At 67.8% G+C, this 24717-nt stretch overlaps 11 non-coding genes across 11 annotated transcripts; all 11 read right to left on the bottom strand.

Annotated features, from left to right (window-relative positions):
• Positions 1–1303: 1303 nt before the first annotated feature.
• Positions 1304–1422, bottom strand: LOC141420453 (5S ribosomal RNA). The gene has a single exon (XR_012444993.1). It is a non-coding gene; the product is annotated as a 5S ribosomal RNA (ribosomal RNA).
• A 2144-nt stretch (positions 1423–3566) lies between these two features.
• LOC141420474 (5S ribosomal RNA) lies at positions 3567–3685 on the bottom strand. The gene has a single exon (XR_012445014.1). It is a non-coding gene; the product is annotated as a 5S ribosomal RNA (ribosomal RNA).
• A 2147-nt stretch (positions 3686–5832) lies between these two features.
• LOC141420452 (5S ribosomal RNA) lies at positions 5833–5951 on the bottom strand. The gene has a single exon (XR_012444992.1). It is a non-coding gene; the product is annotated as a 5S ribosomal RNA (ribosomal RNA).
• Positions 5952–8096: 2145 nt separating this feature from the next.
• On the bottom strand, positions 8097–8215 carry LOC141420451 (5S ribosomal RNA). The gene has a single exon (XR_012444991.1). It is a non-coding gene; the product is annotated as a 5S ribosomal RNA (ribosomal RNA).
• Positions 8216–10363: 2148 nt separating this feature from the next.
• On the bottom strand, positions 10364–10482 carry LOC141420450 (5S ribosomal RNA). The gene has a single exon (XR_012444990.1). It is a non-coding gene; the product is annotated as a 5S ribosomal RNA (ribosomal RNA).
• Positions 10483–12633: 2151 nt separating this feature from the next.
• On the bottom strand, positions 12634–12752 carry LOC141420449 (5S ribosomal RNA). Its single transcript, XR_012444989.1, has one exon. It is a non-coding gene; the product is annotated as a 5S ribosomal RNA (ribosomal RNA).
• A 2149-nt stretch (positions 12753–14901) lies between these two features.
• Positions 14902–15020, bottom strand: LOC141420448 (5S ribosomal RNA). Its single transcript, XR_012444988.1, has one exon. It is a non-coding gene; the product is annotated as a 5S ribosomal RNA (ribosomal RNA).
• A 2148-nt stretch (positions 15021–17168) lies between these two features.
• Positions 17169–17287, bottom strand: LOC141420479 (5S ribosomal RNA). Its single transcript, XR_012445019.1, has one exon. It is a non-coding gene; the product is annotated as a 5S ribosomal RNA (ribosomal RNA).
• Positions 17288–19436: 2149 nt separating this feature from the next.
• Positions 19437–19555, bottom strand: LOC141420478 (5S ribosomal RNA). The gene has a single exon (XR_012445018.1). It is a non-coding gene; the product is annotated as a 5S ribosomal RNA (ribosomal RNA).
• A 2145-nt stretch (positions 19556–21700) lies between these two features.
• Positions 21701–21819, bottom strand: LOC141420469 (5S ribosomal RNA). The gene has a single exon (XR_012445009.1). It is a non-coding gene; the product is annotated as a 5S ribosomal RNA (ribosomal RNA).
• Positions 21820–23964: 2145 nt separating this feature from the next.
• Positions 23965–24083, bottom strand: LOC141420458 (5S ribosomal RNA). The gene has a single exon (XR_012444998.1). It is a non-coding gene; the product is annotated as a 5S ribosomal RNA (ribosomal RNA).
• Between the last annotated feature and the right edge of the window lie 634 nt (positions 24084–24717).

Genomic DNA, 24717 nt, shown 5'->3' with positions numbered 1-24717 from the left:
CCTGCTTGGCCTCCTTCAGACCCGGCCCCGTGCTACGCGGCCACGTGCTACAGGATCGTGCCAGCAGAACTGGCCCTGGCTGAGCCCCGTACCCACCCTCCTGCCATCCCTGGCCCTGCTAGCAAATGGCAGAGATCCTCTGGCCTCCGAGCCCAGACAAAAATCCTGATGCAGTTGGCCGAGGGGCCGCAAACCAAGGCTTCGCTTGTTCCCGCTCAGGCCCCAGCCATACCCTCTTGTCCTTCGGCTGCTCGTGTGTGGGGTGGGGGAGAGGAGGGTGCGTCCCCGTGCGTGCGTGCGTGGTCTGGGTGTCTCTGCGTGGTGTGTGTGTGTGTGTGTGTGTGTGTTAGATGCCGTGCCTGGTGTAGGTGGGGAAGAGCAAGCCCTCACGCACAGAGCCCCATCACACACTGGGGCCGGGCCGAGGGGGTCAATCTGCTCGGCCTGATTGCGTTGGGCATACATTGCAGAAGGTGGGTTTTCCAAGGCGGAGCAGAGGGTCCCGGCACCTGAGGTTGTCCACGGGGAGAATGTCTGTTCCACGGGGGCAAGCGGTCCCTTCCGTCGTGCCCAAGCCCATGTGACCCCGAAGGCCAGGTGGCCCCGGTCCTTGAGCTGACTGAGGAGTGCTTTGAGACCCGGAGGGTGGCACAGGCGACTGGGCGCCAGCGGCGGCCCTCCCTCCCTTTGAGCGGGACGGGGAGCTGCCGCTGGCATCCGGAGCTCTGGCGGCCTGCGCCCTCTGTCCCTGTGACCGCAGGCTCTGCCGTGGGAGGCGGGATCCCACGTAGAGGTCGCGCGCTGGCTGCCCTGTCTTGGGTTGAGCGACGGAGCGCGACGTGGAGCAGCACCCGACTGAGGCTCCCTGCTTCTCTGTCCCCTGGCGTCTTGCCCTGGACCCAGTGCACCACCTTGTGGCGAGCCCAGGTGTGGCGCGTCCCGCTGTGGGGCCCGCTGGGGTGCAGGACCCACTTTCTCATGGCTTCCGCACGTCCCTCCCCGCCCGCCTGGAGGGCAGTTGGGGAGCGGTCCCCAACGTGGCCTGGGACCAACCTCGCTGCTGACCCGTGTCGCGGGCGCGCGCCCCAGGAGAGTGTGGGGAGGGGAGAGGATTCGGGGACGTAGCTGTGAGGATTCGGTGTGCGTGGGTCTGGCGGGTGGCCCGGACGGGGTCGGGGTCGTGGTCACGGTGGGTCGTTGTGGTGGTGGTGGTGGTGGTGGTGCTGGGGGTGGTGGTGGTGGTGGGGGGGGTGGTGGCGAAGTCCCCGAAGACAAAAGGAGCAGCGAGGGAGGGAGGAGCAAAAGCCTACAGCACCCGGTATTCCCAGGCGGTCTCCCATCCAAGTACTAACCAGGCCCGACCCTGCTTAGCTTCCGAGATCAGACGAGATCGGGCGCGTTCAGGGTGGTATGGCCGTAGACGCTAGCCGCCGCCTCCGGGAGCCCCAAGAGCCTGCCGAGGGCCCCGGCGTGCGTCTCCACGCTGCTCTCCTGGCACGGCTGGGAGTCCGGGTGGGGGCTGGCAGCCCGGGGCCAGCGGCCAGAGGCCCCGCGCGCCTGCTCGGGCAGCCGGTCTCGCCCAGGTGGCCGCTGGGTGGCTTTCTTCCCGAGGTGTCCTGCTGCCAGGACGAGGGTCAAGTTTTCTCGGGGGAAAATTTCTCAGTGCTCTCGGGCGCTTGTTCTTCTGGGAATGTCCACTGCTGTGGCCAAGGCGGGGGACGCACAGCTCGGGCCAGGGCAAGCAGCCGCCCTCCTCCGTCGCCTCCTGGAGCCGTATCCTTGGGTGGGTGCGTGGCTCCCAGCGGAGGTCTCGGGGACCCTTCCGGTCCTCTTCGTCCGGAAAGCGCCACTGCCCCTCCAGCCCATCAGGAAAACGGCAGCCGCGCCCTTCGCCGACCCGCTCCGCCCTCCTCCACACTCAGGGCCTGGGGCTGCGGGGCTGAATCGTGAGGCTTTCCAGCCCAGGACTTCACCTCTGGCCCCTTTCACACCCGGGATCTTGGGAAGAAGAAACAAAACCAAACACAGCCAAAGCCATCTCCTCCGACCCGGGGCCCCTCCACATCCCTTCCGATCCCGGGTTCCTGCCGGCCTCCCGGGGCGTTTCTCCCAGGCAGGCCTTCGCGGCCACTACACGGGGCTGAGCACTCGAGTCCTCGGGCGTCACGGGGCCCGCGGCCACGCCAAGCACGCACGACTCCCGGGTCTCGTCTGCTCCTGGGTGCCCTGGGCCTCTTCCCTGTGCCGCTGCTGGGTCTTGTGCCCCTGCTTGGCCTCCTTCAGACCCGGCCCCGTGCTACGCGGCCACGTGCTACAGGATCGTGCCAGCAGAACTGGCCCTGGCTGAGCCCCGTACCCACCCTCCTGCCATCCCTGGCCCTGCTAGCAAATGGCAGAGATCCTCTGGCCTCCGAGCCCAGACAAAAATCCTGATGCAGTTGGCCGAGGGGCCGCAAACCAAGGCTTCGCTTGTTCCCGCTCAGGCCCCAGCCATACCCTCTTGTCCTTCGGCTGCTCGTGTGTGGGGTGGGGGAGAGGAGGGTGCGTCCCCGTGCGTGCGTGCGTGGTCTGGGTGTCTCTGCGTGGTGTGTGTGTGTGTGTGTGTGTGTGTTAGATGCCGTGCCTGGTGTAGGTGGGGAAGAGCAAGCCCTCACGCACAGAGCCCCATCACACACTGGGGCCGGGCCGAGGGGGTCAATCTGCTCGGCCTGATTGCGTTGGGCATACATTGCAGAAGGTGGGTTTTCCAAGGCGGAGCAGAGGGTCCCGGCACCTGAGGTTGTCCACGGGGAGAATGTCTGTTCCACGGGGGCAAGCGGTCCCTTCCGTCGTGCCCAAGCCCATGTGACCCCGAAGGCCAGGTGGCCCCGGTCCTTGAGCTGACTGAGGAGTGCTTTGAGACCCGGAGGGTGGCACAGGCGACTGGGCGCCAGCGGCGGCCCTCCCTCCCTTTGAGCGGGACGGGGAGCTGCCGCTGGCATCCGGAGCTCTGGCGGCCTGCGCCCTCTGTCCCTGTGACCGCAGGCTCTGCCGTGGGAGGCGGGATCCCACGTAGAGGTCGCGCGCTGGCTGCCCTGTCTTGGGTTGAGCGACGGAGCGCGACGTGGAGCAGCACCCGACTGAGGCTCCCTGCTTCTCTGTCCCCTGGCGTCTTGCCCTGGACCCAGTGCACCACCTTGTGGCGAGCCCAGGTGTGGCGCGTCCCGCTGTGGGGCCCGCTGGGGTGCAGGACCCACTTTCTCATGGCTTCCGCACGTCCCTCCCCGCCCGCCTGGAGGGCAGTTGGGGAGCGGTCCCCAACGTGGCCTGGGACCAACCTCGCTGGTGACCCGTGTCGCGGGCGCGCGCCCCAGGAGAGTGTGGGGAGGGGAGAGGATTCGGGGACGTAGCTGTGAGGATTCGGTGTGCGTGGGTCTGGCGGGTGGCCCGGACGGGGTCGGGGTCGTGGTCACGGTGGGTCGTTGTGGTGGTGGTGGTGGTGGTGGTGCTGGGGGTGGTGGTGGTGGGGGGGGGGTGGTGGCGAAGTCCCCGAAGACAAAAGGAGCAGCGAGGGAGGGAGGAGCAAAAGCCTACAGCACCCGGTATTCCCAGGCGGTCTCCCATCCAAGTACTAACCAGGCCCGACCCTGCTTAGCTTCCGAGATCAGAGGAGATCGGGCGCGTTCAGGGTGGTATGGCCGTAGACGCTAGCCGCCGCCTCCGGGAGCCCCAAGAGCCTGCCGAGGGCCCCGGCGTGCGTCTCCACGCTGCTCTCCTGGCACGGCTGGGAGTCCGGGTGGGGGCTGGCAGCCCGGGGCCAGCGGCCAGAGGCCCCGCGCGCCTGCTCGGGCAGCCGGTCTCGCCCAGGTGGCCGCTGGGTGGCTTTCTTCCCGAGGTGTCCTGCTGCCAGGACGAGGGTCAAGTTTTCTCGGGGGAAAATTTCTCAGTGCTCTCGGGCGCTTGTTCTTCTGGGAATGTCCACTGCTGTGGCCAAGGCGGGGGACGCACAGCTCGGGCCAGGGCAAGCAGCCGCCCTCCTCCGTCGCCTCCTGGAGCCGTATCCTTGGGTGGGTGCGTGGCTCCCAGCGGAGGTCTCGGGGACCCTTCCGGTCCTCTTCGTCCGGAAAGCGCCACTGCCCCTCCAGCCCATCAGGAAAACGGCAGCCGCGCCCTTCGCCGACCCGCTCCGCCCTCCTCCACACTCAGGGCCTGGGGCTGCGGGGCTGAATCGTGAGGCTTTCCAGCCCAGGACTTCACCTCTGGCCCCTTTCACACCCGGGATCTTGGGAAGAAGAAACAAAACCAAACACAGCCAAAGCCATCTCCTCCGACCCGGGGCCCCTCCACATCCCTTCCGATCCCGGGTTCCTGCCAGCCTCCCGGGGCGTTTCTCCCAGGCAGGCCTTCGCGGCCACTACACGGGGCTGAGCACTCGAGTCCTCGGGCGTCACGGGGCCCGCGGCCACGCCAAGCACGCACGACTCCCGGGTCTCGTCTGCTCCTGGGTGCCCTGGGCCTCTTCCCTGTGCCGCTGCTGGGTCTTGTGCCCCTGCTTGGCCTCCTTCAGACCCGGCCCCGTGCTACGCGGCCACGTGCTACAGGATCGTGCCAGCAGAACTGGCCCTGGCTGAGCCCCGTACCCACCCTCCTGCCATCCCTGGCCCTGCTAGCAAATGGCAGAGATCCTCTGGCCTCCGAGCCCAGACAAAAATCCTGATGCAGTTGGCCGAGGGGCCGCAAACCAAGGCTTCGCTTGTTCCCGCTCAGGCCCCAGCCATACCCTCTTGTCCTTCGGCTGCTCGTGTGTGGGGTGGGGGAGAGGAGGGTGCGTCCCCGTGCGTGCGTGCGTGGTCTGGGTGTCTCTGCGTGGTGTGTGTGTGTGTGTGTGTGTGTGTGTTAGATGCCGTGCCTGGTGTAGGTGGGGAAGAGCAAGCCCTCACGCACAGAGCCCCATCACACACTGGGGCCGGGCCGAGGGGGTCAATCTGCTCGGCCTGATTGCGTTGGGCATACATTGCAGAAGGTGGGTTTTCCAAGGCGGAGAAGAGGGTCCCGGCACCTGAGGTTGTCCACGGGGAGAATGTCTGTTCCACGGGGGCAAGCGGTCCCTTCCGTCGTGCCCAAGCCCATGTGACCCCGAAGGCCAGGTGGCCCCGGTCCTTGAGCTGACTGAGGAGTGCTTTGAGACCCGGAGGGTGGCACAGGCGACTGGGCGCCAGCGGCGGCCCTCCCTCCCTTTGAGCGGGACGGGGAGCTGCCGCTGGCATCCGGAGCTCTGGCGGCCTGCGCCCTCTGTCCCTGTGACCGCAGGCTCTGCCGTGGGAGGCGGGATCCCACGTAGAGGACGCGCGCTGGCTGCCCTGTCTTGGGTTGAGCGACGGAGCGCGACGTGGAGCAGCACCCGACTGAGGCTCCCTGCTTCTCTGTCCCCTGGCGTCTTGCCCTGGACCCAGTGCACCACCTTGTGGCGAGCCCAGGTGTGGCGCGTCCCGCTGTGGGGCCCGCTGGGGTGCAGGACCCACTTTCTCATGGCTTCCGCACGTCCCTCCCCGCCCGCCTGGAGGGCAGTTGGGGAGCGGTCCCCAACGTGGCCTGGGACCAACCTCGCTGGTGACCCGTGTCGCGGGCGCGCGCCCCAGGAAAGTGTGGGGAGGGGAGAGGATTCGGGGACGTAGCTGTGAGGATTCGGTGTGCGTGGGTCTGGCGGGTGGCCCGGACGGGGTCGGGGTCGTGGTCACGGTGGGTCGTTGTGGTGGTGGTGGTGGTGGTGGTGCTGGGGGTGGTGGTGGTGGTGGGGGGGGTGGTGGCGAAGTCCCCGAAGACAAAAGGAGCAGCGAGGGAGGGAGGAGCAAAAGCCTACAGCACCCGGTATTCCCAGGCGGTCTCCCATCCAAGTACTAACCAGGCCCGACCCTGCTTAGCTTCCGAGATCAGACGAGATCGGGCGCGTTCAGGGTGGTATGGCCGTAGACGCTAGCCGCCGCCTCCGGGAGCCCCAAGAGCCTGCCGAGGGCCCCGGCGTGCGTCTCCACGCTGCTCTCCTGGCACGGCTGGGAGTCCGGGTGGGGGCTGGCAGCCCGGGGCCAGCGGCCAGAGGCCCCGCGCGCCTGCTCGGGCAGCCGGTCTCGCCCAGGTGGCCGCTGGGTGGCTTTCTTCCCGAGGTGTCCTGCTGCCAGGACGAGGGTCAAGTTTTCTCGGGGGAAAATTTCTCAGTGCTCTCGGGCGCTTGTTCTTCTGGGAATGTCCACTGCTGTGGCCAAGGCGGGGGACGCACAGCTCGGGCCAGGGCAAGCAGCCGCCCTCCTCCGTCGCCTCCTGGAGCCGTATCCTTGGGTGGGTGCGTGGCTCCCAGCGGAGGTCTCGGGGACCCTTCCGGTCCTCTTCGTCCGGAAAGCGCCACTGCCCCTCCAGCCCATCAGGAAAACGGCAGCCGCGCCCTTCGCCGACCCGCTCCGCCCTCCTCCACACTCAGGGCCTGGGGCTGCGGGGCTGAATCGTGAGGCTTTCCAGCCCAGGACTTCACCTCTGGCCCCTTTCACACCCGGGATCTTGGGAAGAAGAAACAAAACCAAACACAGCCAAAGCCATCTCCTCCGACCCGGGGCCCCTCCACATCCCTTCCGATCCCGGGTTCCTGCCGGCCTCCCGGGGCGTTTCTCCCAGGCAGGCCTTCGCGGCCACTACACGGGGCTGAGCACTCGAGTCCTCGGGCGTCACGGGGCCCGCGGCCACGCCAAGCACGCACGACTCCCGGGTCTCGTCTGCTCCTGGGTGCCCTGGGCCTCTTCCCTGTGCCGCTGCTGGGTCTTGTGCCCCTGCTTGGCCTCCTTCAGACCCGGCCCCGTGCTACGCGGCCACGTGCTACAGGATCGTGCCAGCAGAACTGGCCCTGGCTGAGCCCCGTACCCACCCTCCTGCCATCCCTGGCCCTGCTAGCAAATGGCAGAGATCCTCTGGCCTCCGAGCCCAGACAAAAATCCTGATGCAGTTGGCCGAGGGGCCGCAAACCAAGGCTTCGCTTGTTCCCGCTCAGGCCCCAGCCATACCCTCTTGTCCTTCGGCTGCTCGTGTGTGGGGTGGGGGAGAGGAGGGTGCGTCCCCGTGCGTGCGTGCGTGGTCTGGGTGTCTCTGCGTGGTGTGTGTGTGTGTGTGTGTGTGTGTTAGATGCCGTGCCTGGTGTAGGTGGGGAAGAGCAAGCCCTCACGCACAGAGCCCCATCACACACTGGGGCCGGGCCGAGGGGGTCAATCTGCTCGGCCTGATTGCGTTGGGCATACATTGCAGAAGGTGGGTTTTCCAAGGCGGAGCAGAGGGTCCCGGCACCTGAGGTTGTCCACGGGGAGAATGTCTGTTCCACGGGGGCAAGCGGTCCCTTCCGTCGTGCCCAAGCCCATGTGACCCCGAAGGCCAGGTGGCCCCGGTCCTTGAGCTGACTGAGGAGTGCTTTGAGACCCGGAGGGTGGCACAGGCGACTGGGCGCCAGCGGCGGCCCTCCCTCCCTTTGAGCGGGACGGGGAGCTGCCGCTGGCATCCGGAGCTCTGGCGGCCTGCGCCCTCTGTCCCTGTGACCGCAGGCTCTGCCGTGGGAGGCGGGATCCCACGTAGAGGTCGCGCGCTGGCTGCCCTGTCTTGGGTTGAGCGACGGAGCGCGACGTGGAGCAGCACCCGACTGAGGCTCCCTGCTTCTCTGTCCCCTGGCGTCTTGCCCTGGACCCAGTGCACCACCTTGTGGCGAGCCCAGGTGTGGCGCGTCCCGCTGTGGGGCCCGCTGGGGTGCAGGACCCACTTTCTCATGGCTTCCGCACGTCCCTCCCCGCCCGCCTGGAGGGCAGTTGGGGAGCGGTCCCCAACGTGGCCTGGGACCAACCTCGCTGCTGACCCGTGTCGCGGGCGCGCGCCCCAGGAGAGTGTGGGGAGGGGAGAGGATTCGGGGACGTAGCTGTGAGGATTCGGTGTGCGTGGGTCTGGCGGGTGGCCCGGACGGGGTCGGGGTCGTGGTCACGGTGGGTCGTTGTGGTGGTGGTGGTGGTGGTGGTGCTGGGGGTGGTGGTGGTGGTGGGGGGGGTGGTGGCGAAGTCCCCGAAGACAAAAGGAGCAGCGAGGGAGGGAGGAGCAAAAGCCTACAGCACCCGGTATTCCCAGGCGGTCTCCCATCCAAGTACTAACCAGGCCCGACCCTGCTTAGCTTCCGAGATCAGACGAGATCGGGCGCGTTCAGGGTGGTATGGCCGTAGACGCTAGCCGCCGCCTCCGGGAGCCCCAAGAGCCTGCCGAGGGCCCCGGCGTGCGTCTCCACGCTGCTCTCCTGGCACGGCTGGGAGTCCGGGTGGGGGCTGGCAGCCCGGGGCCAGCGGCCAGAGGCCCCGCGCGCCTGCTCGGGCAGCCGGTCTCGCCCAGGTGGCCGCTGGGTGGCTTTCTTCCCGAGGTGTCCTGCTGCCAGGACGAGGGTCAAGTTTTCTCGGGGGAAAATTTCTCAGTGCTCTCGGGCGCTTGTTCTTCTGGGAATGTCCACTGCTGTGGCCAAGGCGGGGGACGCACAGCTCGGGCCAGGGCAAGCAGCCGCCCTCCTCCGTCGCCTCCTGGAGCCGTATCCTTGGGTGGGTGCGTGGCTCCCAGCGGAGGTCTCGGGGACCCTTCCGGTCCTCTTCGTCCGGAAAGCGCCACTGCCCCTCCAGCCCATCAGGAAAACGGCAGCCGCGCCCTTCGCCGACCCGCTCCGCCCTCCTCCACACTCAGGGCCTGGGGCTGCGGGGCTGAATCGTGAGGCTTTCCAGCCCAGGACTTCACCTCTGGCCCCTTTCACACCCGGGATCTTGGGAAGAAGAAACAAAACCAAACACAGCCAAAGCCATCTCCTCCGACCCGGGGCCCCTCCACATCCCTTCCGATCCCGGGTTCCTGCCGGCCTCCCGGGGCGTTTCTCCCAGGCAGGCCTTCGCGGCCACTACACGGGGCTGAGCACTCGAGTCCTCGGGCGTCACGGGGCCCGCGGCCACGCCAAGCACGCACGACTCCCGGGTCTCGTCTGCTCCTGGGTGCCCTGGGCCTCTTCCCTGTGCCGCTGCTGGGTCTTGTGCCCCTGCTTGGCCTCCTTCAGACCCGGCCCCGTGCTACGCGGCCACGTGCTACAGGATCGTGCCAGCAGAACTGGCCCTGGCTGAGCCCCGTACCCACCCTCCTGCCATCCCTGGCCCTGCTAGCAAATGGCAGAGATCCTCTGGCCTCCGAGCCCAGACAAAAATCCTGATGCAGTTGGCCGAGGGGCCGCAAACCAAGGCTTCGCTTGTTCCCGCTCAGGCCCCAGCCATACCCTCTTGTCCTTCGGCTGCTCGTGTGTGGGGTGGGGGAGAGGAGGGTGCGTCCCCGTGCGTGCGTGCGTGGTCTGGGTGTCTCTGCGTGGTGTGTGTGTGTGTGTGTGTGTGTGTTAGATGCCGTGCCTGGTGTAGGTGGGGAAGAGCAAGCCCTCACGCACAGAGCCCCATCACACACTGGGGCCGGGCCGAGGGGGTCAATCTGCTCGGCCTGATTGCGTTGGGCATACATTGCAGAAGGTGGGTTTTCCAAGGCGGAGCAGAGGGTCCCGGCACCTGAGGTTGTCCACGGGGAGAATGTCTGTTCCACGGGGGCAAGCGGTCCCTTCCGTCGTGCCCAAGCCCATGTGACCCCGAAGGCCAGGTGGCCCCGGTCCTTGAGCTGACTGAGGAGTGCTTTGAGACCCGGAGGGTGGCACAGGCGACTGGGCGCCAGCGGCGGCCCTCCCTCCCTTTGAGCGGGACGGGGAGCTGCCGCTGGCATCCGGAGCTCTGGCGGCCTGCGCCCTCTGTCCCTGTGACCGCAGGCTCTGCCGTGGGAGGCGGGATCCCACGTAGAGGTCGCGCGCTGGCTGCCCTGTCTTGGGTTGAGCGACGGAGCGCAACGTGGAGCAGCACCCGACTGAGGCTCCCTGCTTCTCTGTCCCCTGGCGTCTTGCCCTGGACCCAGTGCACCACCTTGTGGCGAGCCCAGGTGTGGCGCGTCCCGCTGTGGGGCCCGCTGGGGTGCAGGACCCACTTTCTCATGGCTTCCGCACGTCCCTCCCCGCCCGCCTGGAGGGCAGTTGGGGAGCGGTCCCCAACGTGGCCTGGGACCAACCTCGCTGGTGACCCGTGTCGCGGGCGCGCGCCCCAGGAGAGTGTGGGGAGGGGAGAGGATTCGGGGACGTAGCTGTGAGGATTCGGTGTGCGTGGGTCTGGCGGGTGGCCCGGACGGGGTCGGGGTCGTGGTCACGGTGGGTCATTGTGGTGGTGGTGGTGGTGGTGGTGGTGCTGGGGGTGGTGGTGGTGGTGGGGGGGGTGGTGGCGAAGTCCCCGAAGACAAAAGGAGCAGCGAGGGAGGGAGGAGCAAAAGCCTACAGCACCCGGTATTCCCAGGCGGTCTCCCATCCAAGTACTAACCAGGCCCGACCCTGCTTAGCTTCCGAGATCAGACGAGATCGGGCGCGTTCAGGGTGGTATGGCCGTAGACGCTAGCCGCCGCCTCCGGGAGCCCCAAGAGCCTGCCGAGGGCCCCGGCGTGCGTCTCCACGCTGCTCTCCTGGCACGGCTGGGAGTCCGGGTGGGGGCTGGCAGCCCGGGGCCAGCGGCCAGAGGCCCCGCGCGCCTGCTCGGGCAGCCGGTCTCGCCCAGGTGGCCGCTGGGTGGCTTTCTTCCCGAGGTGTCCTGCTGCCAGGACGAGGGTCAAGTTTTCTCGGGGGAAAATTTCTCAGTGCTCTCGGGCGCTTGTTCTTCTGGGAATGTCCACTGCTGTGGCCAAGGCGGGGGACGCACAGCTCGGGCCAGGGCAAGCAGCCGCCCTCCTCCGTCGCCTCCTGGAGCCGTATCCTTGGGTGGGTGCGTGGCTCCCAGCGGAGGTCTCGGGGACCCTTCCGGTCCTCTTCGTCCGGAAAGCGCCACTGCCCCTCCAGCCCATCAGGAAAACGGCAGCCGCGCCCTTCGCCGACCCGCTCCGCCCTCCTCCACACTCAGGGCCTGGGGCTGCGGGGCTGAATCGTGAGGCTTTCCAGCCCAGGACTTCACCTCTGGCCCCTTTCACACCCGGGATCTTGGGAAGAAGAAACAAAACCAAACACAGCCAAAGCCATCTCCTCCGACCCGGGGCCCCTCCACATCCCTTCCGATCCCGGGTTCCTGCCGGCCTCCCGGGGCGTTTCTCCCAGGCAGGCCTTCGCGGCCACTACACGGGGCTGAGCACTCGAGTCCTCGGGCGTCACGGGGCCCGCGGCCACGCCAAGCACGCACGACTCCCGGGTCTCGTCTGCTCCTGGGTGCCCTGGGCCTCTTCCCTGTGCCGCTGCTGGGTCTTGTGCCCCTGCTTGGCCTCCTTCAGACCCGGCCCCGTGCTACGCGGCCACGTGCTACAGGATCGTGCCAGCAGAACTGGCCCTGGCTGAGCCCCGTACCCACCCTCCTGCCATCCCTGGCCCTGCTAGCAAATGGCAGAGATCCTCTGGCCTCCGAGCCCAGACAAAAATCCTGATGCAGTTGGCCGAGGGGCCGCAAACCAAGGCTTCGCTTGTTCCCGCTCAGGCCCCAGCCATACCCTCTTGTCCTTCGGCTGCTCGTGTGTGGGGTGGGGGAGAGGAGGGTGCGTCCCCGTGCGTGCGTGCGTGGTCTGGGTGTCTCTGCGTGGTGTGTGTGTGTGTGTGTGTGTGTTAGATGCCGTGCCTGGTGTAGGTGGGGAAGAGCAAGCCCTCACGCACAGAGCCCCATCACACACTGGGGCCGGGCCGAGGGGGTCAATCTGCTCGGCCTGATTGCGTTGGGCATACATTGCAGAAGGTGGGTTTTCCAAGGCGGAGCAGAGGGTCCCGGCACCTGAGGTTGTCCACGGGGAGAATGTCTGTTCCACGGGGGCAAGCGGTCCCTTCCGTCGTGCCCAAGCCCATGTGACCCCGAAGGCCAGGTGGCCCCGGTCCTTGAGCTGACTGAGGAGTGCTTTGAGACCCGGAGGGTGGCACAGGCGACTGGGCGCCAGCGGCGGCCCTCCCTCCCTTTGAGCGGGACGGGGAGCTGCCGCTGGCATCCGGAGCTCTGGCGGCCTGCGCCCTCTGTCCCTGTGACCGCAGGCTCTGCCGTGGGAGGCGGGATCCCACGTAGAGGTCGCGCGCTGGCTGCCCTGTCTTGGGTTGAGCGACTGAGCGACGGAGCGCGACGTGGAGCAGCACCCGACTGAGGCTCCCTGCTTCTCTGTCCCCTGGCGTCTTGCCCTGGACCCAGTGCACCACCTTGTGGCGAGCCCAGGTGTGGCGCGTCCCGCTGTGGGGCCCGCTGGGGTGCAGGACCCACTTTCTCATGGCTTCCGCACGTCCCTCCCCGCCCGCCTGGAGGGCAGTTGGGGAGCGGTCCCCAACGTGGCCTGGGACCAACCTCGCTGGTGACCCGTGTCGCGGGCGCGCGCCCCAGGAGAGTGTGGGGAGGGGAGAGGATTCGGGGACGTAGCTGTGAGGATTCGGTGTGCGTGGGTCTGGCGGGTGGCCCGGACGGGGTCGGGGTCGTGGTCACGGTGGGTCGTTGTGGTGGTGGTGGTGGTGGTGGTGCTGGGGGTGGTGGTGGTGGTGGGGGGGGTGGTGGCGAAGTCCCCGAAGACAAAAGGAGCAGCGAGGGAGGGAGGAGCAAAAGCCTACAGCACCCGGTATTCCCAGGCGGTCTCCCATCCAAGTACTAACCAGGCCCGACCCTGCTTAGCTTCCGAGATCAGACGAGATCGGGCGCGTTCAGGGTGGTATGGCCGTAGACGCTAGCCGCCGCCTCCGGGAGCCCCAAGAGCCTGCCGAGGGCCCCGGCGTGCGTCTCCACGCTGCTCTCCTGGCACGGCTGGGAGTCCGGGTGGGGGCTGGCAGCCCGGGGCCAGCGGCCAGAGGCCCCGCGCGCCTGCTCGGGCAGCCGGTCTCGCCCAGGTGGCCGCTGGGTGGCTTTCTTCCCGAGGTGTCCTGCTGCCAGGACGAGGGTCAAGTTTTCTCGGGGGAAAATTTCTCAGTGCTCTCGGGCGCTTGTTCTTCTGGGAATGTCCACTGCTGTGGCCAAGGCGGGGGACGCACAGCTCGGGCCAGGGCAAGCAGCCGCCCTCCTCCGTCGCCTCCTGGAGCCGTATCCTTGGGTGGGTGCGTGGCTCCCAGCGGAGGTCTCGGGGACCCTTCCGGTCCTCTTCGTCCGGAAAGCGCCACTGCCCCTCCAGCCCATCAGGAAAACGGCAGCCGCGCCCTTCGCCGACCCGCTCCGCCCTCCTCCACACTCAGGGCCTGGGGCTGCGGGGCTGAATCGTGAGGCTTTCCAGCCCAGGACTTCACCTCTGGCCCCTTTCACACCCGGGATCTTGGGAAGAAGAAACAAAACCAAACACAGCCAAAGCCATCTCCTCCGACCCGGGGCCCCTCCACATCCCTTCCGATCCCGGGTTCCTGCCGGCCTCCCGGGGCGTTTCTCCCAGGCAGGCCTTCGCGGCCACTACACGGGGCTGAGCACTCGAGTCCTCGGGCGTCACGGGGCCCGCGGCCACGCCAAGCACGCACGACTCCCGGGTCTCGTCTGCTCCTGGGTGCCCTGGGCCTCTTCCCTGTGCCGCTGCTGGGTCTTGTGCCCCTGCTTGGCCTCCTTCAGACCCGGCCCCGTGCTACGCGGCCACGTGCTACAGGATCGTGCCAGCAGAACTGGCCCTGGCTGAGCCCCGTACCCACCCTCCTGCCATCCCTGGCCCTGCTAGCAAATGGCAGAGATCCTCTGGCCTCCGAGCCCAGACAAAAATCCTGATGCAGTTGGCCGAGGGGCCGCAAACCAAGGCTTCGCTTGTTCCCGCTCAGGCCCCAGCCATACCCTCTTGTCCTTCGGCTGCTCGTGTGTGGGGTGGGGGAGAGGAGGGTGCGTCCCCGTGCGTGCGTGCGTGGTCTGGGTGTCTCTGCGTGGTGTGTGTGTGTGTGTGTGTGTGTGTGTGTTAGATGCCGTGCCTGGTGTAGGTGGGGAAGAGCAAGCCCTCACGCACAGAGCCCCATCACACACTGGGGCCGGGCCGAGGGGGTCAATCTGCTCGGCCTGATTGCGTTGGGCATACATTGCAGAAGGTGGGTTTTCCAAGGCGGAGCAGAGGGTCCCGGCACCTGAGGTTGTCCACGGGGAGAATGTCTGTTCCACGGGGGCAAGCGGTCCCTTCCGTCGTGCCCAAGCCCATGTGACCCCGAAGGCCAGGTGGCCCCGGTCCTTGAGCTGACTGAGGAGTGCTTTGAGACCCGGAGGGTGGCACAGGCGACTGGGCGCCAGCGGCGGCCCTCCCTCCCTTTGAGCGGGACGGGGAGCTGCCGCTGGCATCCGGAGCTCTGGCGGCCTGCGCCCTCTGTCCCTGTGACCGCAGGCTCTGCCGTGGGAGGCGGGATCCCACGTAGAGGTCGCGCGCTGGCTGCCCTGTCTTGGGTTGAGCGACGGAGCGCGACGTGGAGCAGCACCCGACTGAGGCTCCCTGCTTCTCTGTCCCCTGGCGTCTTGCCCTGGACCCAGTGCACCACCTTGTGGCGAGCCCAGGTGTGGCGCGTCCCGCTGTGGGGCCCGCTGGGGTGCAGGACCCACTTTCTCATGGCTTCCGCACGTCCCTCCCCGCCCGCCTGGAGGGCAGTTGGGGAGCGGTCCCCAACGTGGCCTGGGACCAACCTCGCTGGTGACCCGTGTCGCGGGCGCGCGCCCCAGGAGAGTGTGGGGAGGGGAGAGGATTCGGGGACGTAGCTGTGAGGATTCGGTGTGCGTGGGTCTGGCGGGTGGCCCGGACGGGGTCGGGGTCGTGGTCACGGTGGGTCGTTGTGGTGGTGGTGGTGGTGGTGGTGCTGGGGGTGGTGGTGGTGGTGGGGGGGGTGGTGGCGAAGTCCCCGAAGACAAAAGGAGCAGCGAGGGAGGGAGGAGCAAAAGCCTACAGCACCCGGTATTCCCAGGCGGTCTCCCATCCAAGTACTAACCAGGCCCGACCCTGCTTAGCTTCCGAGATCAGACGAGATCGGGCGCGTTCAGGGTGGTATGGCCGTAGACGCTAGCCGCCGCCTCCGGGAGCCCCAAGAGCCTGCCGAGGGCCCCGGCGTGCGTCTCCACGCTGCTCTCCTGGCACGGCTGGGAGTCCGGGTGGGGGCTGGCAGCCCGGGGCCAGCGGCCAGAGGCCCCGCGCGCCTGCTCGGGCAGCCGGTCTCGCCCAGGTGGCCGCTGGGTGGCTTTCTTCCCGAGGTGTCCTGCTGCCAGGACGAGGGTCAAGTTTTCTCGGGGGAAAATTTCTCAGTGCTCTCGGGCGCTTGTTCTTCTGGGAATGTCCACTGCTGTGGCCAAGGCGGGGGACGCACAGCTCGGGCCAGGGCAAGCAGCCGCCCTCCTCCGTCGCCTCCTGGAGCCGTATCCTTGGGTGGGTGCGTGGCTCCCAGCGGAGGTCTCGGGGACCCTTCCGGTCCTCTTCGTCCGGAAAGCGCCACTGCCCCTCCAGCCCATCAGGAAAACGGCAGCCGCGCCCTTCGCCGACCCGCTCCGCCCTCCTCCACACTCAGGGCCTGGGGCTGCGGGGCTGAATCGTGAGGCTTTCCAGCCCAGGACTTCACCTCTGGCCCCTTTCACACCCGGGATCTTGGGAAGAAGAAACAAAACCAAACACAGCCAAAGCCATCTCCTCCGACCCGGGGCCCCTCCACATCCCTTCCGATCCCGGGTTCCTGCCGGCCTCCCGGGGCGTTTCTCCCAGGCAGGCCTTCGCGGCCACTACACGGGGCTGAGCACTCGAGTCCTCGGGCGTCACGGGGCCCGCGGCCACGCCAAGCACGCACGACTCCCGGGTCTCGTCTGCTCCTGGGTGCCCTGGGCCTCTTCCCTGTGCCGCTGCTGGGTCTTGTGCCCCTGCTTGGCCTCCTTCAGACCCGGCCCCGTGCTACGCGGCCACGTGCTACAGGATCGTGCCAGCAGAACTGGCCCTGGCTGAGCCCCGTACCCACCCTCCTGCCATCCCTGGCCCTGCTAGCAAATGGCAGAGATCCTCTGGCCTCCGAGCCCAGACAAAAATCCTGATGCAGTTGGCCGAGGGGCCGCAAACCAAGGCTTCGCTTGTTCCCGCTCAGGCCCCAGCCATACCCTCTTGTCCTTCGGCTGCTCGTGTGTGGGGTGGGGGAGAGGAGGGTGCGTCCCCGTGCGTGCGTGCGTGGTCTGGGTGTCTCTGCGTGGTGTGTGTGTGTGTGTGTGTGTGTGTGTGTAGATGCCGTGCCTGGTGTAGGTGGGGAAGAGCAAGCCCTCACGCACAGAGCCCCATCACACACTGGGGCCGGGCCGAGGGGGTCAATCTGCTCGGCCTGATTGCGTTGGGCATACATTGCAGAAGGTGGGTTTTCCAAGGCGGAGCAGAGGGTCCCGGCACCTGAGGTTGTCCACGGGGAGAATGTCTGTTCCACGGGGGCAAGCGGTCCCTTCCGTCGTGCCCAAGCCCATGTGACCCCGAAGGCCAGGTGGCCCCGGTCCTTGAGCTGACTGAGGAGTGCTTTGAGACCCGGAGGGTGGCACAGGCGACTGGGCGCCAGCGGCGGCCCTCCCTCCCTTTGAGCGGGACGGGGAGCTGCCGCTGGCATCCGGAGCTCTGGCGGCCTGCGCCCTCTGTCCCTGTGACCGCAGGCTCTGCCGTGGGAGGCGGGATCCCACGTAGAGGTCGCGCGCTGGCTGCCCTGTCTTGGGTTGAGCGACGGAGCGCGACGTGGAGCAGCACCCGACTGAGGCTCCCTGCTTCTCTGTCCCCTGGCGTCTTGCCCTGGACCCAGTGCACCACCTTGTGGCGAGCCCAGGTGTGGCGCGTCCCGCTGTGGGGCCCGCTGGGGTGCAGGACCCACTTTCTCATGGCTTCCGCACGTCCCTCCCCGCCCGCCTGGAGGGCAGTTGGGGAGCGGTCCCCAACGTGGCCTGGGACCAACCTCGCTGGTGACCCGTGTCGCGGGCGCGCGCCCCAGGAGAGTGTGGGGAGGGGAGAGGATTCGGGGACGTAGCTGTGAGGATTCGGTGTGCGTGGGTCTGGCGGGTGGCCCGGACGGGGTCGGGGTCGTGGTCACGGTGGGTCGTTGTGGTGGTGGTGGTGGTGGTGGTGCTGGGGGTGGTGGTGGTGGTGGGGGGGGTGGTGGCGAAGTCCCCGAAGACAAAAGGAGCAGCGAGGGAGGGAGGAGCAAAAGCCTACAGCACCCGGTATTCCCAGGCGGTCTCCCATCCAAGTACTAACCAGGCCCGACCCTGCTTAGCTTCCGAGATCAGACGAGATCGGGCGCGTTCAGGGTGGTATGGCCGTAGACGCTAGCCGCCGCCTCCGGGAGCCCCAAGAGCCTGCCGAGGGCCCCGGCGTGCGTCTCCACGCTGCTCTCCTGGCACGGCTGGGAGTCCGGGTGGGGGCTGGCAGCCCGGGGCCAGCGGCCAGAGGCCCCGCGCGCCTGCTCGGGCAGCCGGTCTCGCCCAGGTGGCCGCTGGGTGGCTTTCTTCCCGAGGTGTCCTGCTGCCAGGACGAGGGTCAAGTTTTCTCGGGGGAAAATTTCTCAGTGCTCTCGGGCGCTTGTTCTTCTGGGAATGTCCACTGCTGTGGCCAAGGCGGGGGACGCACAGCTCGGGCCAGGGCAAGCAGCCGCCCTCCTCCGTCGCCTCCTGGAGCCGTATCCTTGGGTGGGTGCGTGGCTCCCAGCGGAGGTCTCGGGGACCCTTCCGGTCCTCTTCGTCCGGAAAGCGCCACTGCCCCTCCAGCCCATCAGGAAAACGGCAGCCGCGCCCTTCGCCGACCCGCTCCGCCCTCCTCCACACTCAGGGCCTGGGGCTGCGGGGCTGAATCGTGAGGCTTTCCAGCCCAGGACTTCACCTCTGGCCCCTTTCACACCCGGGATCTTGGGAAGAAGAAACAAAACCAAACACAGCCAAAGCCATCTCCTCCGACCCGGGGCCCCTCCACATCCCTTCCGATCCCGGGTTCCTGCCGGCCTCCCGGGGCGTTTCTCCCAGGCAGGCCTTCGCGGCCACTACACGGGGCTGAGCACTCGAGTCCTCGGGCGTCACGGGGCCCGCGGCCACGCCAAGCACGCACGACTCCCGGGTCTCGTCTGCTCCTGGGTGCCCTGGGCCTCTTCCCTGTGCCGCTGCTGGGTCTTGTGCCCCTGCTTGGCCTCCTTCAGACCCGGCCCCGTGCTACGCGGCCACGTGCTACAGGATCGTGCCAGCAGAACTGGCCCTGGCTGAGCCCCGTACCCACCCTCCTGCCATCCCTGGCCCTGCTAGCAAATGGCAGAGATCCTCTGGCCTCCGAGCCCAGACAAAAATCCTGATGCAGTTGGCCGAGGGGCCGCAAACCAAGGCTTCGCTTGTTCCCGCTCAGGCCCCAGCCATACCCTCTTGTCCTTCGGCTGCTCGTGTGTGGGGTGGGGGAGAGGAGGGTGCGTCCCCGTGCGTGCGTGCGTGGTCTGGGTGTCTCTGCGTGGTGTGTGTGTGTGTGTGTGTGTGTGTGTGTTAGATGCCGTGCCTGGTGTAGGTGGGGAAGAGCAAGCCCTCACGCACAGAGCCCCATCACACACTGGGGCCGGGCCGAGGGGGTCAATCTGCTCGGCCTGATTGCGTTGGGCATACATTGCAGAAGGTGGGTTTTCCAAGGCGGAGCAGAGGGTCCCGGCACCTGAGGTTGTCCACGGGGAGAATGTCTGTTCCACGGGGGCAAGCGGTCCCTTCCGTCGTGCCCAAGCCCATGTGACCCCGAAGGCCAGGTGGCCCCGGTCCTTGAGCTGACTGAGGAGTGCTTTGAGACCCGGAGGGTGGCACAGGCGACTGGGCGCCAGCGGCGGCCCTCCCTCCCTTTGAGCGGGACGGGGAGCTGCCGCTGGCATCCGGAGCTCTGGCGGCCTGCGCCCTCTGTCCCTGTGACCGCAGGCTCTGCCGTGGGAGGCGGGATCCCACGTAGAGGTCGCGCGCTGGCTGCCCTGTCTTGGGTTGAGCGACGGAGCGCGACGTGGAGCAGCACCCGACTGAGGCTCCCTGCTTCTCTGTCCCCTGGCGTCTTGCCCTGGACCCAGTGCACCACCTTGTGGCGAGCCCAGGTGTGGCGCGTCCCGCTGTGGGGCCCGCTGGGGTGCAGGACCCACTTTCTCATGGCTTCCGCACGTCCCTCCCCGCCCGCCTGGAGGGCAGTTGGGGAGCGGTCCCCAACGTGGCCTGGGACCAACCTCGCTGGTGACCCGTGTCGCGGGCGCGCGCCCCAGGAGAGTGTGGGGAGGGGAGAGGATTCGGGGACGTAGCTGTGAGGATTCGGTGTGCGTGGGTCTGGCGGGTGGCCCGGACGGGGTCGGGGTCGTGGTCACGGTGGGTCGTTGTGGTGGTGGTGGTGGTGGTGGTGCTGGGGGTGGTGGTGGTGGTGGGGGGGGTGGTGGCGAAGTCCCCGAAGACAAAAGGAGCAGCGAGGGAGGGAGGAGCAAAAGCCTACAGCACCCGGTATTCCCAGGCGGTCTCCCATCCAAGTACTAACCAGGCCCGACCCTGCTTAGCTTCCGAGATCAGACGAGATCGGGCGCGTTCAGGGTGGTATGGCCGTAGACGCTAGCCGCCGCCTCCGGGAGCCCCAAGAGCCTGCCGAGGGCCCCGGCGTGCGTCTCCACGCTGCTCTCCTGGCACGGCTGGGAGTCCGGGTGGGGGCTGGCAGCCCGGGGCCAGCGGCCAGAGGCCCCGCGCGCCTGCTCGGGCAGCCGGTCTCGCCCAGGTGGCCGCTGGGTGGCTTTCTTCCCGAGGTGTCCTGCTGCCAGGACGAGGGTCAAGTTTTCTCGGGGGAAAATTTCTCAGTGCTCTCGGGCGCTTGTTCTTCTGGGAATGTCCACTGCTGTGGCCAAGGCGGGGGACGCACAGCTCGGGCCAGGGCAAGCAGCCGCCCTCCTCCGTCGCCTCCTGGAGCCGTATCCTTGGGTGGGTGCGTGGCTCCCAGCGGAGGTCTCGGGGACCCTTCCGGTCCTCTTCGTCCGGAAAGCGCCACTGCCCCTCCAGCCCATCAGGAAAACGGCAGCCGCGCCCTTCGCCGACCCGCTCCGCCCTCCTCCACACTCAGGGCCTGGGGCTGCGGGGCTGAATCGTGAGGCTTTCCAGCCCAGGACTTCACCTCTGGCCCCTTTCACACCCGGGATCTTGGGAAGAAGAAACAAAACCAAACACAGCCAAAGCCATCTCCTCCGACCCGGGGCCCCTCCACATCCCTTCCGATCCCGGGTTCCTGCCGGCCTCCCGGGGCGTTTCTCCCAGGCAGGCCTTCGCGGCCACTACACGGGGCTGAGCACTCGAGTCCTCGGGCGTCACGGGGCCCGCGGCCACGCCAAGCACGCACGACTCCCGGGTCTCGTCTGCTCCTGGGTGCCCTGGGCCTCTTCCCTGTGCCGCTGCTGGGTCTTGTGCCCCTGCTTGGCCTCCTTCAGACCCGGCCCCGTGCTACGCGGCCACGTGCTACAGGATCGTGCCAGCAGAACTGGCCCTGGCTGAGCCCCGTACCCACCCTCCTGCCATCCCTGGCCCTGCTAGCAAATGGCAGAGATCCTCTGGCCTCCGAGCCCAGACAAAAATCCTGATGCAGTTGGCCGAGGGGCCGCAAACCAAGGCTTCGCTTGTTCCCGCTCAGGCCCCAGCCATACCCTCTTGTCCTTCGGCTGCTCGTGTGTGGGGTGGGGGAGAGGAGGGTGCGTCCCCGTGCGTGCGTGCGTGGTCTGGGTGTCTCTGCGTGGTGTGTGTGTGTGTGTGTGTGTGTGTTAGATGCCGTGCCAGGTGTAGGTGGGGAAGAGCAAGCCCTCACGCACAGAGCCCCATCACACACTGGGGCCGGGCCGAGGGGGTCAATCTGCTCGGCCTGATTGCGTTGGGCATACATTGCAGAAGGTGGGTTTTCCAAGGCGGAGCAGAGGGTCCCGGCACCTGAGGTTGTCCACGGGGAGAATGTCTGTTCCACGGGGGCAAGCGGTCCCTTCCGTCGTGCCCAAGCCCATGTGACCCCGAAGGCCAGGTGGCCCCGGTCCTTGAGCTGACTGAGGAGTGCTTTGAGACCCGGAGGGTGGCACAGGCGACTGGGCGCCAGCGGCGGCCCTCCCTCCCTTTGAGCGGGACGGGGAGCTGCCGCTGGCATCCGGAGCTCTGGCGGCCTGCGCCCTCTGTCCCTGTGACCGCAGGCTCTGCCGTGGGAGGCGGGATCCCACGTAGAGGTCGCGCGCTGGCTGCCCTGTCTTGGGTTGAGCGACGGAGCGCGACGTGGAGCAGCACCCGACTGAGGCTCCCTGCTTCTCTGTCCCCTGGCGTCTTGCCCTGGACCCAGTGCACCACCTTGTGGCGAGCCCAGGTGTGGCGCGTCCCGCTGTGGGGCCCGCTGGGGTGCAGGACCCACTTTCTCATGGCTTCCGCACGTCCCTCCCCGCCCGCCTGGAGGGCAGTTGGGGAGCGGTCCCCAACGTGGCCTGGGACCAACCTCGCTGGTGACCCGTGTCGCGGGCGCGCGCCCCAGGAGAGTGTGGGGAGGGGAGAGGATTCGGGGACGTAGCTGTGAGGATTCGGTGTGCGTGGGTCTGGCGGGTGGCCCGGACGGGGTCGGGGTCGTGGTCACGGTGGGTCGTTGTGGTGGTGGTGGTGGTGGTGGTGCTGGGGGTGGTGGTGGTGGTGGGGGGGGTGGTGGCGAAGTCCCCGAAGACAAAAGGAGCAGCGAGGGAGGGAGGAGCAAAAGCCTACAGCACCCGGTATTCCCAGGCGGTCTCCCATCCAAGTACTAACCAGGCCCGACCCTGCTTAGCTTCCGAGATCAGACGAGATCGGGCGCGTTCAGGGTGGTATGGCCGTAGACGCTAGCCGCCGCCTCCGGGAGCCCCAAGAGCCTGCCGAGGGCCCCGGCGTGCGTCTCCACGCTGCTCTCCTGGCACGGCTGGGAGTCCGGGTGGGGGCTGGCAGCCCGGGGCCAGCGGCCAGAGGCCCCGCGCGCCTGCTCGGGCAGCCGGTCTCGCCCAGGTGGCCGCTGGGTGGCTTTCTTCCCGAGGTGTCCTGCTGCCAGGACGAGGGTCAAGTTTTCTCGGGGGAAAATTTCTCAGTGCTCTCGGGCGCTTGTTCTTCTGGGAATGTCCACTGCTGTGGCCAAGGCGGGGGACGCACAGCTCGGGCCAGGGCAAGCAGCCGCCCTCCTCCGTCGCCTCCTGGAGCCGTATCCTTGGGTGGGTGCGTGGCTCCCAGCGGAGGTCTCGGGGACCCTTCCGGTCCTCTTCGTCCGGAAAGCGCCACTGCCCCTCCAGCCCATCAGGAAAACGGCAGCCGCGCCCTTCGCCGACCCGCTCCGCCCTCCTCCACACTCAGGGCCTGGGGCTGCGGGGCTGAATCGTGAGGCTTTCCAGCCCAGGACTTCACCTCTGGCCCCTTTCACACCCGGGATCTTGGGAAGAAGAAACAAAACCAAACACAGCCAAAGCCATCTCCTCCGACCCGGGGCCCCTCCACATCCCTTCCGATCCCGGGTTCCTGCCGGCCTCCCGGGGCGTTTCTCCCAGGCAGGCCTTCGCGGCCACTACACGGGGCTGAGCACTCGAGTCCTCGGGCGTCACGGGGCCCGCGGCCACGCCAAGCACGCACGACTCCCGGGTCTCGTCTGCTCCTGGGTGCCCTGGGCCTCTTCCCTGTGCCGCTGCTGGGTCTTGTGCCCCTGCTTGGCCTCCTTCAGACCCGGCCCCGTGCTACGCGGCCACGTGCTACAGGATCGTGCCAGCAGAACTGGCCCTGGCTGAGCCCCGTACCCACCCTCCTGCCATCCCTGGCCCTGCTAGCAAATGGCAGAGATCCTCTGGCCTCCGAGCCCAGACAAAAATCCTGATGCAGTTGGCCGAGGGGCCGCAAACCAAGGCTTCGCTTGTTCCCGCTCAGGCCCCAGCCATACCCTCTTGTCCTTCGGCTGCTCGTGTGTGGGGTGGGGGAGAGGAGGGTGCGTCCCCGTGCGTGCGTGCGTGGTCTGGGTGTCTCTGCGTGGTGTGTGTGTGTGTGTGTGTGTGTGTTAGATGCCGTGCCTGGTGTAGGTGGGGAAGAGCAAGCCCTCACGCACAGAGCCCCATCACACACTGGGGCCGGGCCGAGGGGGTCAATCTGCTCGGCCTGATTGCGTTGGGCATACATTGCAGAAGGTGGGTTTTCCAAGGCGGAGCAGAGGGTCCCGGCACCTGAGGTTGTCCACGGGGAGAATGTCTGTTCCACGGGGGCAAGCGGTCCCTTCCGTCGTGCCCAAGCCCATGTGACCCCGAAGGCCAGGTGGCCCCGGTCCTTGAGCTGACTGAGGAGTGCTTTGAGACCCGGAGGGTGGCACAGGCGACTGGGCGCCAGCGGCGGCCCTCCCTCCCTTTGAGCGGGACGGGGAGCTGCCGCTGGCATCCGGAGCTCTGGCGGCCTGCGCCCTCTGTCCCTGTGACCGCAGGCTCTGCCGTGGGAGGCGGGATCCCACGTAGAGGTCGCGCGCTGGCTGCCCTGTCTTGGGTTGAGCGACGGAGCGCGACGTGGAGCAGCACCCGACTGAGGCTCCCTGCTTCTCTGTCCCCTGGCGTCTTGCCCTGGACCCAGTGCACCACCTTGTGGCGAGCCCAGGTGTGGCGCGTCCCGCTGTGGGGCCCGCTGGGGTGCAGGACCCACTTTCTCATGGCTTCCGCACGTCCCTCCCCGCCCGCCTGGAGGGCAGTTGGGGAGCGGTCCCCAACGTGGCCTGGGACCAACCTCGCTGGTGACCCGTGTCGCGGGCGCGCGCCCCAGGAGAGTGTGGGGAGGGGAGAGGATTCGGGGACGTAGCTGTGAGGATTCGGTGTGCGTGGGTCTGGCGGGTGGCCCGGACGGGGTCGGGGTCGTGGTCACGGTGGGTCGTTGTGGTGGTGGTGGTGGTGGTGGTGCTGGGGGTGGTGGTGGTGGTGGGGGGGGTGGTGGCGAAGTCCCCGAAGACAAAAGGAGCAGCGAGGGAGGGAGGAGCAAAAGCCTACAGCACCCGGTATTCCCAGGCGGTCTCCCATCCAAGTACTAACCAGGCCCGACCCTGCTTAGCTTCCGAGATCAGACGAGATCGGGCGCGTTCAGGGTGGTATGGCCGTAGACGCTAGCCGCCGCCTCCGGGAGCCCCAAGAGCCTGCCGAGGGCCCCGGCGTGCGTCTCCACGCTGCTCTCCTGGCACGGCTGGGAGTCCGGGTGGGGGCTGGCAGCCCGGGGCCAGCGGCCAGAGGCCCCGCGCGCCTGCTCGGGCAGCCGGTCTCGCCCAGGTGGCCGCTGGGTGGCTTTCTTCCCGAGGTGTCCTGCTGCCAGGACGAGGGTCAAGTTTTCTCGGGGGAAAATTTCTCAGTGCTCTCGGGCGCTTGTTCTTCTGGGAATGTCCACTGCTGTGGCCAAGGCGGGGGACGCACAGCTCGGGCCAGGGCAAGCAGCCGCCCTCCTCCGTCGCCTCCTGGAGCCGTATCCTTGGGTGGGTGCGTGGCTCCCAGCGGAGGTCTCGGGGACCCTTCCGGCCCTCTTCGTCCGGAAAGCGCCACTGCCCCTCCAGCCCATCAGGAAAACGGCAGCCGCGCCCTTCGCCGACCCGCTCCGCCCTCCTCCACACTCAGGGCCTGGGGCTGCGGGGCTGAATCGTGAGGCTTTCCAGCCCAGGACTTCACCTCTGGCCCCTTTCACACCCGGGATCTTGGGAAGAAGAAACAAAACCAAACACAGCCAAAGCCATCTCCTCCGACCCGGGGCC

This window comes from Castor canadensis, unplaced genomic scaffold (assembly GCF_047511655.1).
Source record: "Castor canadensis unplaced genomic scaffold, mCasCan1.hap1v2 HAP1_SCAFFOLD_228, whole genome shotgun sequence".
NCBI classification, from domain to species: Eukaryota; Metazoa; Chordata; class Mammalia; order Rodentia; family Castoridae; genus Castor; species Castor canadensis.
Note: the sequence above shows the minus strand (reverse complement) of the source record. Positions and strands in the feature narration are given on the sequence as shown.